The following is a 20,983-nucleotide window of genomic DNA, read 5'->3' on the forward strand; positions in this document are numbered from 1 at the left end:
CTGCACCTGAGGTGAGCCACATCCATTTCCCCTTCTGTCTCTGCTGCAGTCCTTGCCTTTTGCTTTTCAGGGCTGAGCCCCGTCACAGTTCGCTGTTGTGAATATTGCCTTTATCCCAGAAGCTTTGCCTGTGCGCCTCAGCCTTCCTAACCAGAGCTGGCTCCCACACTTCCTTTCAGCCCGGGTTTTGCTAATTTTCTTTCTAATACTTATTTTTGCTCTTTCTAATTCCATTTTATACCTTGGGATCATTTTTTATAGTTGGCAAGATAACATTAAAATTCTCTTGTTTAAGGTGGCTAACTTTTGCTTGCCTGTCCCCCTTTAAGGCCTCACGTGTGTGCTGAGAGCCGAGACAGGCTGTTGAACTCTGTGTCCCCTTCGTGAATACCCAAGGGGCTTCTCGTCAGAAGCTCTCAGTTTCTACAGCCGAGGTCCTGTTTGTAATAGGAATGATCAGCTAAGGGCAAATGTATTTTCATCTTTGTTAATATTATTTTTGTCCTTCCCCAGCTGCCGGTGATTCAGTCAAAGTGAAGTAGAATATATTCAATCTTTCATGTATGGAATATTGAGTTGTTTATAAAGTATGATTGAAAACTAAGTTGAAATTAAAACCTTGTTTGTATGTATTTCCTGTTGTTGGAAGTGCATTTTCAGGATAATGCTGGAAGTCCATGGCTAAGAAAATAGATCTGCTTTCTTTAGATAGTCTTACTCTAACTTTCCTTTATAAGAACTTTGCCATTGGACAACATCCCACCAACCCCCCTAGACTAGAACTGTCAGAGTGCTCAATATTCGCCCATCTCACAGCTAAAGATACGTCTTAGCACAGCTTTAATTTTCTTAGGAAAGAGTCGAATTTTCTATGTTTTTTTTTTAATGTAAGCTTTATTCAGAAACGGTTGTTAATAAAGAATCTCAAATTTTAAGGTTCATTTTGATATCTTTATAATTCATCTGTTCATTTCATTTACTTATTTTCTGTATCAAGTTCTTCATTTGGTAAAATAACCCTAATCTTAAATGGATGTATGTGTACCGTATGTTTGCAGTGTGCATGGAGACCACTAAGACTGCTGGATCTCTTGGAACTGGAGTTTGAATGGACATGAGCCACAGTGGGTGCTGGGAACTCTCGAGCCCTGATTTCTGAATTTTTAATGTACTAGATTTATTGACTTCTTTTATTTTCTCAATTTTTCATTTGTCTTTTGATTTTATGTTTACTATTTTTTTACATGTAAAGGTTAAAAATGAAGTGATGGTTAGAAATGACAATATTTTCCTTAGTTAAATCTGTGTTTTAAATCTTCATTAGAAAATCTTTTTTTTTAAATTGGATATTTTATTTATATTTCAAGTGTTACCCCCTTTCCCAGTTTCCCCTCTAGAAACGCCCTCTTTTATCACCCTTCCCCCTGCTTCTATGAGGGTGCTCCCCCACCCACCCACCTACTTCTGCCTCCCCACCCTGGCATTCCCCTACACTGGAGCATTGAGTCTTCACAGGACCAAGGGCCTCTCCTCCCATTGATGCTAGACAAAGCCATCCTCTGCTACATATGTGGCTGGAGTCATGGGTCCCGTCTTGTATACTCTTTGGTTGGTGGTTTAGTCCCTGGGAGCTCTGGGGGTATCTGGTTGGTTGATGATGATGTTCTTCCTATGGAGTTCCAAACCCCTTCAACTCCTTCAGTCCTTTCTCTAACTCCTCCTTTGAGGTCCCCGTGCTTAGTCCAATGGTTGACTACAAGCATCTGCCTCTGTATTTGTCAGGCTCTGGCAGAGCCTCTCAGGAGACAGCTATGTTGTGGTTTGCCCTGAAGTTGTCTGTATTTTGATGCTAATTCCACTGCCCCAAGGACAGCTGCCTAGTCACTTACTCAGGAATCAGGTGACTTCACCAGAACCTTTTCCCCATTGAATTTGTACAGGTGAGGTGCAGGTACAGGATAGAAGGAGGCCTGTCATTGGAGGAGAAGGAAGGATGGGCGGGAGAGAAGTTTGAAGGAGGAGGAGGAGACTGGAGACAGGAGAGATGGAGAGATGGAGAGAGGGGAGAAGCCATGGCAGGTGATGTTAAGATTCTGCTCTGTGTATTTACAGGTTGTTATCAATGTTCCTAAGGGATGGACGGTACCGGGCTTTATATGTTTAAGTGGGCAATTATATCTTATCAAAGATTGGATCAAAGATTATTGTGTTGTGTGTTCTTTTTTTTTTTTTTTTTTTTTTTTTTTTTTTTTTTTTTGGTTCTTTTTTTCGGAGCTGGGGACCGAACCCAGGGCCTTACGCTTCCTAGGCAAGCGCTCTACCACTGAGCTAAATCCCCAACCCCTTGTGTGTTCTTTTATGTGAGGGTTTGAGTGTAGGAAAGTGTGGGGCTGGGATGTGTTTCCGCCAAGATATCTAGCAGATATCTTGGGGCACTGAGGTGCCAGACCTAGCGGGGTAATAGACAAGTATTCTTTTTATTTTTATATTTTTACAACAACACAGCTGTATCAGGCTCCTGTCAGCAAGCACTTCTTGGCATCCACAATAGTATCTAGTTTTGGTGTCTATATATGGGCTGGATCCCCAAGTGGGGCAGTCTCTGGATGGCCTTTCCTTCAGTCCCTGCTCCACACTCTCTCTGTATTTCCTTTAGACAGAAGCAATTCTGGATTATATTTCAAGTTATGAAGAAATTGAACTGTTGGTTTGATAGGCTCCATATCAATTCCTTTCCAGAGAAGAGGGCTCCAGATTCTTCTTACTCTGCTGTTTCTTTCTCTTGTTCACAGTTGAGAAAAATATTTATTTTCAAGACACATGTTATAATGTAGGATTCACCCAGATTGTTCTGAATCCAATCTTCAAAATTCCTTTTGTGATTGAAGTAAGGCAGTGTATTCCTAGGCTCTAGAGCTTAAGACATGGACATCATTGCAAATAGAGAATAGCTCTGTGCTCTGATTGTTTCTTTGTCATTTTTACACAAGCTACAGTCACCTGGGAAGAGGGAAGAGAAAACTCCTCTATCAGATTGTCCTGTAGGATGGTCTGGAGGAATATTTTTTTTGGGTGGAGGGTTAATGGTTGATGTGGGAAGGTCCAGTCTATTCTGTAGTGCTACAGGTGGTTCTGGGTTGTATTAAAAAAGGAAAGAAGAAAAGGAAGGAAGGAAGGAAGGAAGGAAGGAAGGAAGGGAGGGAGGGAGGGAGGGAGGAAGGAAGGAAGGAAGGAAGGGAGGGAGGGAGGGAGGGAGGGAAGAAGGAAGGGAGGAAGGAAGGGAGGGAGGGAGGGAGGAAGGGAGGAAGGAAGGGAGGGAGGGAGGGAGGAAGGGAGGAAGGGAAGAAGGGAGGAAGGGAGGGAGGGAGGGAGGAAGGGAGGAAGGAAGGGAGGGAGGAAGGAAGGGAGGGAGGAAGGGAGGGAGGAAGGGAGGGAGGGAGGGAGGAAGGGAGGGAGGAAGGAAGGGAGGGAGGAAGGAAGGGAGGGAGGGAGGAAGGAAGGGAGGGAGGGAGGAAGGGAGGGAGGAAGGAAGGAGCAAAGAAAAGATGGAAGAGAAGACAGAAAGGAAGAAAGGAAAGAAGGGAAGGAAGTAAAGAAGGAAAGGAAGGAAGAAAACAAGTTGATCAAGTTATGGAGAGCAAGGAAGGAAGTAGTGGTCCTCACTGGTGTTTGCTTCAATTTCTGTCCTGATTCTTCAATGGTGGCCTATGACCTGAGAGATATAAGATGAAGTAAATCCTTTCTTCCCCAATGCTGGTTTTGGTCATGGTGAATTAGAAAGCAAACTAGGATACTTTGCCTACTACACCATGACCACAGCAACTCTTATAAAAAGAAAGTATTTAATTGTGGGCTTGCTTACAGTTAGTTTCAGAGGGTTAGTTCATTATCATTACAGCAGGAAGCTGGTAGGCATGGTGGTAGAACGGTAGCTGAGAGCTTTACATACTGATCTACAGAGAGCAGGTAGATAAGACCGATGCTGGGCTTGAGGTGAGCTTTTGAAACCTCAAAGCCCATCCCCATGATATATCTTCTTTAACAAGGGCACATGCACTCCAACAAGCCTCCTAATCCTTCTAATCTCTTTCAAACAGTTCTTCTTCCTCCTATTGTAAATATGGAAACTATAAAGACTGATACACGTGTATCTATGTAAGCAAATGTTTAGTATGACAACAGTCTCAGTGATGTATCATCTTCAAAAATGTTCAGTATGTGTGGTGGTTTGGATGAGAATGGTCCCTATAAGTGCATATATTTGAATGTATAGCAGTAGTCTACACTTTGCTGCAAGTATCTGACTTGACCATCATGCTTTGGGGGTAGACTGTACCCATTTATTTGTTGAAGGATGTTTTTAATAAGTTATTTTTTACTAATAAGTTTAGGCATGATTTTGATTTTTTTCCTTTGAAATTATATGTGTGGACATATTTCAATTATGGCTTTTACAAAGCTATGAAGCAGGTAGTACAGAATATTGTTATAAAATTAGGATTTGATAGAATAGGATTGACCAGTAGGATAGACCATAAAATTGTGTGGCGTGCAGAGTCTGCTTTCCTCCTAAAGAGTAGGAAGTCTGAAGGTGCTGCCAGTGGAAGGGAACCTGGCATGATGGTTGTCAGCTAGTCGAGTGTGCTCACCCAATTGTCATTGTCATTCTGCTCAAATGTATTGTCACTGCTCAGTGTTTCCTAACGAGAAAAGCACAACAGTTTTGATCACCTGACTTCTGGGAACTACCACATTCATGTCAAGGTAAGGCGGTAAGGCGAGCCACCCATTTTCCAGATAGAGTAATTTCAGTGCAAATATTATAATTTCCCTTGTTTTTCAACAATAGTTTTACAAGGTTTAATAATTTTTTAAATTTCTTTGACGTGATAGAAGTTGTTTACCAGAAGTTAGCCCACTAGTTACTCAGAAATAGGCCACTAAGTGGTATTTCCTGTCTTTCAAAAGTGAGGATAAGAAAATTAGGCTCAAAGTTTGTAGAGCAGAAAATAGATGACTAATTCATAAGCCGTTTTCTTTCCCTTCAGATTGTACATCTTCAAAAGCAATAAGCAGCAGCCAGGCTTGCCGTGAAATTAGAAGTGACTGAGTTGCACCCTCCCAAGTACCACGGGAGTGCCCAGCACACCGGCCTGACTTACTTTAGAGTGCTGGTGTCATGGGCCTCTTACTTGGTTTTCAATAGTTTCTGGTTTTGTACTTCTAGCATTTAATAAACAAAAGATTAGAATAAAGAAATATAATTTCCTTAAATTAATGATCATTTTCAAATAAAGCCCATTTTAACAGGGTCTTACATTTTATATTTTGGATGTTGTATGACATCTTGAAACAGATAGTCTCAAAAATTGTGTGTAATGATACTTTATTTGAAGCTCCACTGTAACCACTTGTATGAGTTATATCATCTGATATTATAGATGGCAGTATACATCATACTATATATGATAGTATATATATATTACATATATATATGTTTATATGATAGTATGTAGTTATAGTGGTGTATTGAAGAGGAAGGATATTGGATAATGTAACTTGATCATCTTTTAAACTCTTACACACTACATTTTCTAGAGGTAAGAGATATACTTTAAGGTTTAACCTTTATAGTATACTATAAATATTAGTTTTAAGTTAACTGGCCTGTGTTTTACAATGGTTTCATTATAATGCAGCAAGAGGCCAGAGACATGACACAGTGTAACTACTGCCCTTGCAGAGGACCTGGGTTTGGTCCTCTGTACCCACGTCATGTAGCTCCCCACTACCTGTACCTCCATCTCCAGTGATGTGATGCCCTCTGGTCTCATGGACTCCTGTATACACATATAAATGAACACACATGCACATAATATCTAAAAACTTTTAAAAACCTCATGAGATTTGGAGCTGGAGAGATGGCTTAGCAGTTAACACTTGCTGCTTTTCCAAAGGCCTGGGTTCAATTCTCAGAACTCACATGGCAGCTCACGACCACCATAATTCCTGTTACAGGGGTCTGACATCCTCTCCTGGCCTCCATGGACACCAGGCACACGTGTGGTATACAGACTTAATAGAGGCAAAACAGCCACACACATGAAAGATAATTCGGAGGCAGCCGGCTTTGCATTTGCCTTTAAAGAGACTAATGTGATAGTCAGATCTTATGTATCTGAAACACTTTTTAAATTAAGTATTTTTGTTTAAGGCTAGCCATTTTGATTAATTTATTTATTCTTCTGTTTTTATTTCCCCGTATTTGAAATTTAATTGACAATAAAATTGTCAAGTTTTATTTTAACGTTTGTAGCATTGTGGAAGGATTACTGCATCCAAGCAAGCTAACACAGCTGTTCCCCACGTCGCTGTGTGTTTGGGTGGTAGAGACCAATGCTTTACTCTCAGTAATTTAAGGTATGCCGTGAGATATGATTGTCTGTCCTCATGGAGTGCGCCTTAGATCTCCAGAACACGTTTGTCTGCCTAGCTGAAGCTTCATGCCCTCCGACCAACACTCCACCTCCCAGACTTTAGCCACAGCCATGTCCTCCTGAGGTCGTTAGCCTCTGGCTATGAGTGAGATCATTGGCGGGTATGTGCCGGTTTTTAAAAAAAATGACACTTCTCAGATTTTTATTTGTATGATTTGTTTCCCTGGATGTATGCCTGTGTACCATGTACCTACCTATGTCTATAGAGGCCAGAAAAGGCTATTTGATTCCCTGTGACTGGAGTTACAGACAATTGTGAAACATTATTGGAGTCTGGGAATCGAACTTCTGTCCTCGGGAAGAGCAGCCAGTGCTCCTGACTGCTGAGCCATCTCTCCAGCCTTCACATGTGTGTTTCTGTGATTGAAACTTACTTTACTTAGCATCGTATCTTCTCAGTCCATCCACATTGTTGCATCGACAGGACTCTCTCCTCTGGAAAAGCTACATACTCTTTTGTGGAGTATATACACATTTTCCTTATTCATCTCTTGGTGAGGTTGTTATGCATCCTGACTGTTATGAACAAGACTGTGGTGATGCTGTGGTATGGGTGAATTGCTCATCTCACTTCCTTTGAGTTCCTGCCCAGAAGTGGGCTTGCTGAATCATGGGCTAATTCTTTTCTTATCCTTTTGAGGACCTCCATCCTTTCCATAGTAACTGTATTTGTTTACTTTTCCAACAGCAAGGCCCAGAGTTCCTTTTTTCTCCATGTTCTCTCTGTATCCCCTCCCTCCCTCCTTTCCCCTTCCGCCTTCTCCTTTCCCCCTTTTATACATTAGTCATTCTTCCAAGTCTGACAGTATTTTTTGAGGCTTTGATGAGCAGTTTCTTCATGGTTTATGATGTTACCATTACACTACACTCATTGGTCAGTGTTTATCCTTTTCTGAAACACAATTGCTCATATCCATTGTTTATTTTCTTATTTTTATGCTCTTTAGGTATTTTTAAAAATTTCTTTAAAAATGGGCTATTTATCCTCTTAATAAGAGATGTAGTTTCAAAATATCTATCCCTTTTGGCAAGTTGCCTCTTGGATCTGTTGCCCCCATTGCTGGATAGGATTTCTAGTTTGATGCAGTCCTATTTATCTAATTTAATTTTAGTTGCCTTTGCTTTTGGTGGTTTTTTAATTCCCCGTCTAGGCAAGTATGAAGAAGAGTTTGCTCAGTGCTTTCTTCCAATAGCGTCACAGTTTCGGGTCTTTCACGCTCATTTTGGTTTTCTGCGTACTGTGAGATATACGGCCTTACTGCGTGTCAATCCTCCTGCACGCCAACCCACGATTTCCCCAGGACCGGTCACTGAAGAAGCTGCCTGTTTCCCATTACAGATCTTGGCATCTATGTGGAAGACTGACTTGCCACGAGCGGGTTTGTCTGTAGGTGTCTGATCCATAGGCTTTTGTGCTCTTCCTGCAGAACCATGTTGTGGTGCACTCACACCCTCATGGTAGATTTGGAGATCAGATAGTGTACTCGTTCCACCTTTTTTGGGTTTGTTCAACATTTTTTGGGCTACTTCAGGTCTTTTCTTATTTCACATGAATATTAGGACTGTCTTCGCATTTTGTTAAAAGTATCCCTGGAGTTTTTAGCATTGTATCTGTAGGTCAGGTTGACTAGCACAGACATTTTAATTCTTCCAATCTCTGAACATATTTTTGCATTTATTTGTGTCTCTAATTCCTTCCATGAATGTTTTTATGTTTTCAGTTTATTGATATTTAACCCCTTGTTTAAATATATTCTTACTTGTCTTCTGAGACGCTGTTATGACTGGCTCTGCTGCAGTGTGCTACTAAGAATCAGAAGTGTCGGGTTCGTGTGTGACTTGGAATGTTACAGTTCTGTGATTTTTATTTGTTCCAATAGTTTGGGGAGGTGAGATCTTAGGGTTTTCTGTACATATATCACCCCATCCAGAAACAGACTCTTGTATTTCTTTAATGTAACTGCCTTTTATTATTCTTGCCTACTATAGAGGAGTCACATTTTCACCACTGAGCACATTGGACTTAGGCTTGTGTACTGACGCACATTCCTTTCTTTTATACCTCGTTATTGAGAGTTGGGTTCACGAAAGAATTAGGATTTTGTTCCATGCCTTTCAGCATGTGTTGAGATGATCCTGTGATTTTAATTTTTATTAATATAATGTGTCACTTTTATTGATTGTATATATTAAGCCTTCAATAGGATGTTCTTAAATACCTTGGATAAATTGCCTTTGATCTTATTGTGTAATCCTTTTAATGATGCACTAATGTTAGCTTGCTAATACTTTATTAAAGCAGTTTGCCTTAACTGCCATCAGGGGTATTGGCCTGTAGCTCTGCCTGTGGTGTCAGGGAAAGGCTGGCCTCATCAGTGAGGCTGTCAGTATACGCTGGTCAGCAGTGTCCTAAAGCATTTCAGAAGTATTGACTGGAATTCTTAAAATGTTTGCACGTATTTACTGCTTAGTCCGTTAGAGCCTTAGCTTTTCTCCACGAGTAACTTGGTAACTCACTGGTTTGCTATCTTGGTTTCTACTGCATGGTATGTTGTATTTCCAGAATTTATCTACATGTTTTCTAATCTCTACAATTTTGGGGATATACAGAAGTGTTCATGGCAGTCTTCTGATGTTTAATACTGTTGTCTTCTGGGGCTTATAATTTTTTCTTTCCGTCTTTTGGATTCAGGTAGACTCTTGCCTTCACAGAACTACTCAGTCAACAATGGCCATACTCTTCACTGTCTTTTACTCTCATTTACTCTTTCCATGAGACTTAAGATCTTTCTTTGGCTGTCTTGGAATTCAGTTCCAGCTCTCTGCTTCCATAAGGTCAACATTAGTTCTTTGAGCTCTTTCTTGTGTCTTACAAGTTATTCTTTCCAAGTTTTATATGTGTATTCAATGAAGTATTATCATTCACTCTACCCCCAGGTCCTCCCATATGCCTAATGATATGATCATATCCACCTCCTCCCACTTCCGTCCACATGCCTGATGATTGGATCATATCCACCTCCTCTCACTTCCCCCGTGGGGGTCCTCCCACATGCCTGGTGATGTAATCATATCCACCTCCCTCCACTTTACTCCCCTCCCCAAGGGTCCTTTTATATACCTGCTGGTGGGTTCTTCTTTCCTAGGACAACTTTGATAAAACTCTGAAGGTTTAGTGTGTTCTGTGTCCATTCCTGTTTGTCTTAGGTATTTGCTTTTAAGATCCTGTTTGGATTCCTTGATGTACTGGCAGATCACAATCATTTTTTTTATTTATTTAACTTTAATTGTTTTGTGTGGGGGTGTGTTCTGCCTGCATGTATGTCTGTGCAGTATGTCCATAGTGCCCAAAGAGGCTAGAAGATGGTGTCAGATTTCCCGGAACTGGAGTTATAGCTCTTTGTGAACTACCATGTGGGTCCTGGGAGTCAAACTCAGGTCCTCTAAAATAGCAGCCAGCACTCTTAACCACCAAGCCACCCTTCCAGGCCCCATGTCCATGGTTTAACTTCTGAAATTCCTCTGGCTAATGATTGCTAGTTTCATACTAGTAGAGCTAGAAAAATGTGATTTAAGTCTCTTAAAAAATTTACATTTCTCTCTCTCTCTCTCTCTCTCTCTCTCTCTCGTGTGTGTGTGTGTGTGTGTGTGTGTGTGTGTGTGTGTGTGTGTGTGTTGCGCATATGGGTACCCACAGACAGTGACAGATTTCCTGTAGCTAGAATTTCAGGTACTTGTGTGCTGTCCCGTGTGAACGCTGGGGATTAAACTCAGATCCTCTGCAAGGAGAGTAAGTGCTTTTCTCTTTGCTTGAGAGCCTAGCTGATAAGTGACCGATCCATCTCTTCACGCTGTAAGTAGTTTTAACCATAGAACCATCTCTTCAGCCTCAATTTCAGTTTTCTTCAATTTTGTGGCACTCATCTTGCCTAATTAATACATGTCCCATTAGGGAGTGGGCATCTCAGGTTCAAAAGAATGCGTGTTCTGCTCCTGTTGGATGTAAATTCTCTGTGTGCCTCGTAGTTCTGTTTCTCCTGTTTTCTTCAAGGATGCTGTCACCACAATTTCTATCTGTATGACTATCCTTGTTTGTTTTTATAAAACTCTTCTTTATCTTTAAAAATTCATGCACGTGCACAGCAAACTGTGATGATTTCTACCTCCCATTTAATCCCTCCAGCTCCTTTCTATTCTACCCAGCATGCTTCTTCCCAGCTTCATGTCTAACCCTCCAGGTTCAGTTAGAGTTACACATTTGTGCATGGTGTAGGACCATGCACTGGAGCTTGGGAAACCTATCAGCATCCATCTTTTTAAAAGATATATTCATTTGTTTTATGCGTGTCTAGTGCCCAGAGGCCAGGGAGAGCACTAGATTTCCTGGAACTGGGGCTACAGATGGTTGTCAGCTGCAGATGGTCCGAGCATGTGGATGCTGGGAACGGAACCCACGTTCTGTAGAAGAACAGCCTGTTGCCTTTTCTGCTGACTCAAGTCTCTAGCCCCTCCCCCACTTTTAAAAGTGGAGTATTGAAATCCCCCCAATATTGTAATGTAACCTCTTTTCCCTTCAGATCAGTTCCTATTTTTCTTGTGATTTCAGTGCTTAAATGATAGATTTACATATATTTACAATAGGTTTTGTTGATAAATTAATTCTTCTTAACATTGTGTAATGATCTTTTGTCTCTTGTGAGTTTTAAACTTAACACCCATAATTTTAATGTATAGACATTCCTGCTGTCTTTTGTTGTCATATAAGTTTGTCAAATATTCTGTTATTTTCCATTTAGATTGTGTAAATCTTTATAGCTAATATGACCCTTTTAAACCAGAATATAGGGGGCCTTATTATTTTTCTGTTTGCTTGTTTTATATAGGTTCGTTTAGCAGAGCTTTGCTATCTGAAGAATTTAGGCCACTTACATTCGAAGTAATAATCGATAAGTGCTTTCACGTTGTTGTGATTTTCTGTTTGGTAAATCCTGTCTCTTATGGTTCTTCCTGATGATCTTCAGGAGTGAAATGCTTTGATCTTTTTTCTGCTTTGTGTTTCTGTGGTTATCATGGTATGTAAAACATATCATAAGTATAATAGTTTATTTAAATTATATTTAACTTCAGCCCTATACAAAGACCACTCCTTGACCCACATTTGATTTTACTAATGTATAACTTCTTTCTGTATTGTACACCTATTAACTGCTTATTACTGTAGCTCCTTTTATATGTTTTTTCTTTAGCCATTTTATAATTAGAAGTCATTTGGATGATACCATCCTAATAGTAGAATATTCTGCGTTTCTGTGTTTTTTTATCTTGACAGTGAATCCTATGGTTTTACATGTTGTCGTGTGTTAGCATATGTCCTTTTCTTCTACCCTGAAGACTTGCCTTAACATCTCTCCTGGGTCAGGTTGGGAAGGAGAAGCTCCTCGGGGTTTTGTTTGTCTTGGGTCTTTGTTTTCTCTTCATTTCTGAGTGAGCAAAGCCAGCCGACTGCGTTGCTAGCTGTGTTTTCCTGAGTAGGAGTTATTCCATACTCAGCCCTCCTCCTCCTCCCAGCCTGTTAACTTGAGCCATGGAACCCGTTGACTGTCTCACTTCATCCTCTTCGCTGGCTGTTCTTTATTGGGTGCTGTCAGTGTTTGTCAGCTTTTGATCTTTGAGAATTTGATATGTACTGTGTGTCGTTGACTATAATTTCTTTGAGGTTCTTTGGATTCTCACTTACCTCTTCAAATTCAGGAAATTTTATGTCATTGATGCTTAAGTTTTCTGCTTTCTTCTCTGCTCTATTCCTCTGCCTCTATTACACACCCATTGGCTTGGGGATTTCGCCACCAAGTCTGTAAGCTTTCTTTATTCTTTGGGTATTTTTTTTTCTTTTTTCTTCTGTAATTTCAAATGATCTTCTGTAAACTCACCGATTTTCTCTTTTGCTTTGCAAAGCACGGGACCCAGACTCTCCATTGAAATGTTTTGTTATGTTTCTGTTCTGCTGTATTGTTTAATAGCACAATTTTTCTTTGGTTCTTATATGTAGTTTCTGTACGTTTTCTTTTTATTTATTATTATTATTATTATTATTATTATTAATTTAGTCACTGTGACTTTCCTATTGTCATTTCCTTGTGTATCTGTTTTCTTATAGCCCACTGCACTTCTTTACAATAGCTCTCTGAAAATGTCAGCTTTCTGTAGATGAGTGTTTCTTCAGTCAGTTAATAGTTCTATATTTTGTTCCTCTTTCTTTGATTACCTGTGGTCCTTTGGCTTTTCCTTGGTATTGAAGAGAGCATACACCTCTTCAGTTTTCAGACTGACTTTGGCAGTGAAAACCCTTCAGTAGTCATTAGGACCAGAGATTCTAGGAGGGCATTTCAGGGAGGTTCTGAGTAAGTTTGGTACTAGAATCCTGTGTCAACAGGCCCAGTTCATGAGTCCGCAGGTGTGCAGGCCTGGCTTCTGACTTTTTAAGAGCTGACATGTGCTGTCAGATCTACCTTGAGTGTGGGCATACAGGGTCCATCAAGAGCCATGTGGGGATTAGCCTTGTTCCAGGGCCACTGGCATGGATATGGCACCTGAGTGAGTCCCCCAGGTACTTTTGATGTGTGTGCTTGCTGCCATGCCTAATCAAAGCTGTGCTTTATTTGTTTCTTTATTTTAATTAATTTTTTTGGTAATGAACAATATCTTTATGTTAGCTTAACTGATATGATTTACCATGGTTGGTTTGTTTGTTTGTTTGTTTTTCCAGTTTATAAAAGCAAACTCATCTTTTGGGCATGTGTATAAAATAATCATTATAATAAGACCAAATCTGTTAGTTCATGAAAAGGAAAAAAAGTTAAATAACAAAGGAATTACTGTTAGGACCAGAGAAATCAGAATTTGGATAATACAAGGATAATCTTTACACAGTGCACAATAACATGCCTACGAGACTGTACTCAGGTTATCAGGCTTGGTGGCGAGTTCAGTTCCTACGGAGCCATCCATCACACCGGCCTGGATATAATGTCAGCATTCTTACAAGTTTTGTGCGTATTGCAAGTTGTGTGAATATGCTTTATTTGTTGTAATTCTTCCCACTTTACCCTGAAGGTGTCTTCTGAGATTTCTTAACATCCTGCCTATATTTTTTCTTTTTGTCCCGATTATAATAATTACTCAGGCTCATTTTCTAAATATAGTTATTTCTGATTTGGGAGTCAATCTTGTAGTCAGAATAGGGCTGTTAGAAATGGAAATTTTTTACGGGAACCATCAGGAAAGGGCAATGCTTAGCAGAACCACCTGTGTCTCCAGGAACTTGGAATTGAGGACTCTTGGGACCTGAGGTGGTAGCTGCTGTCAGGACAGATTCTGCTGTACACTCTACTGAGTACTATTTAAAGACCTGAATGAAGAAGGATTTTAGACCGCGCTTGTGATGGATGCTTCCTGCTCGTTTCCTGTGGTTTGCATGGCTCGCTCACATTTAGGAAGCTTAGCTCAGGTAACCTCTGCACAGGGACTTGGTGCCTGTGGTGCTGACTGGTGGGAAGGTGGGCAGCTTGGAAACTGCCTGCTGTTTATCCAGCTCACTTGTCAAGTGCTGCCCAGCCCAACCCCCTAACCATCACTGCATCCTGTGTGCTTCCCTAGGCAGACTCTCGCAGTCCTCCTTAGCAACCCCCTAAGGATCACTGCATTCTCTTTCCAACCCAGTAACCAGATGCTCAGCTTCCTGCGCTTCCCCATGGAGGAGGAGTGCAAGGACAGCAACTTTAGTTTTGTGAGGAAAAGGTCAAAGGGTTGCATTAAGCCAATCAAAAAAGTTGTCAGTTTTTTGAAGCTGTGGCACAGGGCTTAGACTTCTTCTCATGCTCATTACCGCCAACAGCTGGTGGTCAGTCTTCCACCATTTGTGCAGAATCTGCCAGAAGCACAGACATCCCTTGTAATTCCTGTACCATCCCTGGGTCCTGAGTGCACTTGGCAGACAGACAGACTTTTACTTCGTAACTGTGAAGAGCACATAATGTTATGTCACTTGAGCATTTGTGCATGAGTAATTGGAATACATTGTACCACAGCCCTTCACTAGGGAGTTATGACCTCCCAAGAAGTAAATCAGACATGCCCTGTCACAACTGCCAGTGGGCTTCCATTATGTTCAGAGTTTATACCAAGGCTTCTTTTCTCGGGTTTATGAGCTCTCTTCCTCCAATGAGGTTGTCTATTAGAACCATTCAGGGCTCTTCAGAACACTTCCCAGTACAGGACATACCCCCAGGACACTGAAAAATAACTGTGAGGTGAGGTCTAGTTGAACATTTTAAATTGCAGGGACAGCCAGGGTTGAGGACCCCTGCTGTACCTGACCCGACCCCCAGTGCCCTTCCCAGCCTCTTCCTGCATGAGCCTCCTACTCGTGCTTCCTTTCACTGGCTGCATCCAGATTACATTTGTCTGGCTTTTTCTGTGTCAAGGCCCTCTTTACAGCCCGTTCTGTTCACTTGTCCTGGAATGGCCTCACTCTGATGTCTGCTTGCTTTTGGCAGTAGGGTTCAAGGTGACTGTCCTTAGAGAAGTGTCCCTGACTCACCAGTTCATCTGCTGTCACGTCACCTTTCCTTGGGTGGCACTGAGCAGTATGTGGTGTCTTGCCGTCCATGTCCCTGCGTGCCTTCTCTTGTCTGTTTTCACTGTTCCCTGGATTGTGAACTGCACGCTCATCTTTTAGTGTCTGTGCTCTTGGCTCCTAGAACAGTGGCCTGCACACATAGGCTTTCAACCTGTTGTATATGTAGCTTTGATGAATAAATAAATTAAAAATGTTGACTACTTTTAAATGATCAAGCTAGCATAGATTACCCCCCCCCCCGATCAATATTATGTGGTGTTATACAATGCTAAACTAAATTTCTGTTGTCTGGTGACATAATAGCCCTCACACCATCATAATAATATACGTTTGGTGATTCTGGCATAATCACACCATATATGCTTTCAGACACTCAAGATATAGAACAAAGTGTTATATGTCCATAATACTTGATCACAAATGACAGTTCATCTCATGTTATTTGATCATCATGCTCTAGGAGTATATGTACCATGTATATAATCACATACAGCCAACTTGCATGATAGGCTATCTGATTTAAGTTTGTGTAATGTGGATGCTATTTGTATGATTAACTTGCTAGTGGACTCAATTCTCAAAGCATTCATCCCTATTGTTAAACAGTACTATGATGTATTTGAACCACAGTCACATACGTGTATTGCTTCTAGGTGCTGATTCACATTTGGCTACCTTAAAAATGTCTGTCAGTGCTGGGCATGGCCTCACTTAATTCTAAAGGCATGTTTTGCCACCAATGATAAGAAAACTACAAAACTAGATTATAGCCCTACCCAAAATAGCACAATTAAAAATGCTATCCCTTCAAGGATGCTGGTTTTCACACTGGCAGACTAGCAGGAATTTGGGTGATCTCGAGTTTGATCAAATGACATAACATAGATGTCTTTGCTGAATACCAAGTTTACATGCTTAGGTAATCACATACCTTCATAAGTCTTAATCTTCCTTAATATTTGACTTTGAAAACCAATCTCCCATAAGGCAGTTGGTGCAGATTTCTATACTAGAATTTGCTGGCACTTCTCTATCTGTTCCTCTATGGAGTTTGTAGTTGGGGGCAAAGTCTGGTTCTTTCTTTAATAGTTGATCTTTCTCATTATTGCTATCCTTATGCTTTGATGTTCTCTGTAGACAACAGTAGTCATTTAGGCTAATACCAGGAGAGATTTATTACAGGGAGTTAAGTAGGTTACAGCGTAGGGAAAGACAGTTTACCCAGTCTAGAATGACAGGTCCAGGGAAGTTTCAATGACAGCTGCCCTTAGAAGAGCAGCTGCCCCTGCTGGCTGTCACCTTCCTTGCTTAGTAGAGCGTGGCTTGCTTACAGACTACTGGCTGCAAAGGCGTGAAGGAAGGCGTTCTAGCCCATGTCATCTGGAAAGAATGACAGGAGACAATTTAATTACACATTTTCTTTTAACTTGTTAAATTATTTGCACCCACTCTTGACCTTGGCTGTCTTTTATTTTGAGGCTTTGGTAATATTTTCTTCAGTTGGATCCATCATTAATAAGATAACAGACCTGGTTAGCTATAACAAGAGAAACTTTAATTACTGTGTGTTTGGTGAGTTGGTGAGTGCACATGTGTCATTGTGTGCTCACACATGTTCACTGTGTGTGTGTTTGTGTGTGTGTGTGTGTGTGTGTGTGTGTGTGTGCGCGCGCGCGCTCGCATGTGCCTGCACGTGCCCATGTGTGTAGGTCAGAGGATAGTGTGTGGGGGGGTCCATTTTCTTTTTCTACAGTAAGTTCTATGTATTAGGCTCCACTTGCCAGGCTTGCGCACCAGGTAGTTTTACCCACAAAGTCATGCCACCAGCCCGAGACTTTTGTTTGTGTTCATGAAGTGAATCTGTAACCAGAGTAGATTATCTCCAAGTAGATCCTAGTAGTTCCAATAGATAGAGGTGTTTCAGAATTCCGTGAACTGTCCACAGAAATGTAGCTGAGAAAGCCATGGCAGACTTGTGATGCTAACATATCACGATGCACATAAAGGTAAACATTTAGTTTCATGTGACAGGTGAGGAGTTCTTTAAAAGAAGAGTGTGAGGGAGGAGCATGGGGAGGGAAGTTTAGCAGTACTTCATACTGGATGGAAAACTGTTGTTGACACACCCTGTGCTCTGTTCCCTGAGCTTGCTTAGGCTTTGTAAACAAGGTCTTGTCATTACCATCTGTGTTACACAATCCTGTGTCGCCTCCTGTCTTTGATAGAGACATAATCCCTATTGTAAAGTTGGAAGTTTAAATTATCAGTTAATCTTAATATATGCCTTTATTCACTGAAAACAAGAGTTTCTCGGCGTGTATATGACTGATAGGATATCTATATCCACGTCTATATCTGTAACTCTATATTGACCTATATATCTGAATCTATCTATATCATCCATACTTATCTATATATCTGTATCTGTCTATATGTGTCTGCATCTACATCTATATAGCATCTATATCTACCTCTGTATTTAATCTGTCTATATCTCTTACTCATCTCTATCTGTATATTTGGTAGACTTAGCTTACAGAATTATAGCTAGTTTCTTTCAAAAACCAAAATAGTTGGTAGCATTTACATATAATTCTTACCAAAATAAGCAATGACAAATGGCCACTGTTAATATTTTAAGTGATAAAGAACAAATATCCACCTAGATATAATCTCTTTAACTAGGACATTTTAAAAAGATTTGCATATTTCTATTTTATGTTTGAACGTTTGCTTTCATGTGAGTCACCGTGTGCTCGCCTGCTGCCTGTGGCGACCACACACAGCGTCTGGTCCTGTGGAACTGGAGGCACAGGTGGTTGTGAGCTACCACGTAAGTGCTGAGAATGAAACTGGAATCCCCGACAAGCTGAGAGTGCTTAGTTACCCAGGATGGCTACATTTCATTTGTGTATTTAAAGACATTTCACAGCAGCAGTAGCAAGCAGTTATAATTGAGGCCATTTTTTTTTTAATTTTTATTTTTTTGGTTCTTTTTTTCGGAGCTGGGGACCGAGAGGCCATTTTTAAAATGAAGTAGTTAGCATCGTAGATGCCAGCCTGATTTTTATAATCCAGCCTGGACTGCATAATCATGTTCCAAGTCAACTGCATAGCGAAACCCTGTTGCCCTGCCAGACAAAGCCATCATTTTAAACTGAGTGAAGTCTTACTCTGTATGTACTTTGATACACTACTTTTGCCAAAGTCATTTTACTTCTTTACATGTTCATTGTAGTGTAAAATTGTAGTTCTCATGTCAATGTTAGTATTTATATTTAAAGGGAGATAGTTAACTTTTCTTTATATGCTGAAATGTGCTGAGAGTTTTCTTTATAATGACATTTAACTTGAAACTAATTCTAACCTAATTCCAGCTGCTCTGTAAACACCCGTAGTTATCTTATTGATTTGTGTCTGGATCTCTTAAGAATATGCTGGAAAAATTAGCTTAGATGCAATATCCCGAAAGTATCTGAAGCATACTGTTACTTTATAGTTCAAATCTATAGTCTCGGATACATGTAATGCAGTTATTGAGATACAATTCCTTTTCAGCAGGCTTTTTCTGCTTCAAAAGCAGAGTTTAATAGGACACCAGACCTTAGGAGATGGTGCGGGTGTTTTCACGAAATTTGAATGAAGGAGCTGTATTGAAGTTAGACAATGATAGCTTTTAAATGAGCTAGATTTAATGTCCTGCTGTAAAGCTTTTGAGGAAATGCAGAAAAGGAAATGGTTGGGCTCTGTGACATGTTAGTGCTAAATTTTTATTGCCAAAAGTTCAAAGGTTTCAGGGGCATTAAAAACGTATGCAAAAATTAACATTTTATTAATGTGCTTCCAAGATGCCTCTAAAAAGCAGGTTTAAGAAATCTTCATTTTTCAATTTACTGACATGCATATAGGTAGAAGAATAAAAATATACATACACTGTGGTGATTTGAATGTGCTTGACCCCAGGGAGTGGCACTTTGGGGAGGTGTGGCCTTGTTGGAAGAAGTGTGTCACTGTCGGGGTGGGCTTTGAGACCCTACTCCTAGCTGCCTGGAAGACAACAGTCTTTGGAGCAAGATGTAGAACTCTCAGCTCCTCCAGCACCATGCCTGCCTGGATGCTGCCATGCTTCTGGCCTTTGTGTTAATGGACCAAACCTCTGAACCCAAAAGCCAGCCCCAATTAAATGCTGTCTTTATAAGAGGTTCCTTGGTCATGGTGTCTCTTCATAGCAATGGAATCCCTAACTCAGACACACATGTACACTTAAATCACTGTACCTACATATGTACACGTTAAATAAAAATATTAAAACAATTACAGGGAACTAAAAGCCAAATGGCCTATATGTGAAAACATTTGAGGGGCTAGAGAGATGGCTTAGCAGCTAAGATCGCTTGCTGTTTGTGCAGAGGACCTGGGTTTGATTCCTGTACCCACATGTTTGCTTCTAGCCATCTATGATGGGACCTAATGCCTTCTTTTGGTATACAGACATACATGCAGACAAAGCACTTATATACATGAATACGTAAATGAATAGATCTTTTTTAAAAAAAAAAAAGAACAAACAAGATGTTAAAAGAAACCACACTTGAAAAATCTCATGTTTTACCAATGAGTATTTTACCTGAAACTAATTCTTATTCCTAACTATTCAGGTTTTGCCTTTGATTGCACTTGGTCTGGTCCAGTTTATGGATGTTTAGTTTGCTGCCCTTGAATTTTAATGCAACAGAAAATAACACACACAGCTGCCTGTAACTTCTGATATTAACTGTTGTGAGCAAATGGAGCCAACTATTTCCTTGAATGGCTAGACTTTTATCTTTCAGTACAGGGACTTATGAAAGTCAGCAGCACGTATTAAAGGGAATACTTTTTCTCTGTGGAGTTTTCTAAATTAATAAGCAATAAGCTAGAAATGAATGATTTCATGAAGTTATACAGAAAGTTGAGGTGATCAAAGGAACTGGGCTAGTCTGCAAAATGCCGTTCATCCTTCGTTTTGAAGACTTAATAAAGGAAGGTTACTTCTGGTCTGTAGATGTGATTTGAAGTAGAAGCATGGGTTAATATTGATCTGTTACAACTTGTTTGTTATATAGCAGCAAATAATTATTCTAATTTTGTTCCAGTCACTATAAGGAGCTTACCAGCTGCTAGGGTAGAGATGTACAGCACATTGTGCTGGCCCCTCTCTCATCTCTTAGTGAATATTAACTTACATCAGTGAGGTGGGCATTGCAAACAGGGTGTGAAGTAACTTGATAATAAAGTACTTTTGGATGAAGACCATATGGAATGTTTTAATATTTTGCACAGAGTTAGGATTCAGGATATGCTGGGTCGAGAATGAAGAATTACTTCTCCTGACAAATAAACAGTAATAAAACCCCCAACAAAGCAACGTCCTGAGATACTGAGCTTCTTATGCCAGAGGCAGGATATTCCTTGTCTCACTTTTGGGGAACAAAACCAAGATTAGAGCTGAATTCGGCCAGTGTGTTACCAGTTTTCAGTGTGGACCTGGGATTTTCAAAGTCAGCATCCATTCATTTTGGGAACATGATGTCATGTTGCTACCTTCCCACCACCACCTCTCTGAATCCAGTAGGAGTGTGTTTTTGTTTGTTGTTGTTGTTATTTGTTGTTGAAAATTTTCCATTTTCAAGGCATAATCCCACAGCCCAGGCAGTGCTGAGGTCATGCATGCAAATTTCCTGCATACAGAGCAAGCATTCCACCTCCCAGCAGGTAGATTTCCAGCCAAGCAGTAAGGGTTCCTAAAGGACACAAGCTTACCCACTTACTTCCTCACCTTCTTGTTTATGGTGCTTTGTTGCACATT

At 40.5% G+C, this 20,983-nt stretch overlaps 1 protein-coding gene across 2 annotated transcripts in view; it reads left to right on the top strand.

Annotated features, from left to right (window-relative positions):
- Vwa8 (von Willebrand factor A domain containing 8) overlaps window positions 1-20,983 on the top strand; it is a 324,101-nt gene that overhangs the window by 91,778 nt on the left and 211,340 nt on the right. The gene's annotated exons all lie outside the window — the stretch shown is intronic.

The sequence above is a fragment of the Rattus norvegicus genome, chromosome 15 (genome assembly GCF_021556685.1).
Source record: "Rattus norvegicus strain SHRSP/BbbUtx chromosome 15, alternate assembly SHRSP_T2T, whole genome shotgun sequence".
NCBI lineage: Eukaryota > Metazoa > Chordata > Mammalia > Rodentia > Muridae > Rattus > Rattus norvegicus.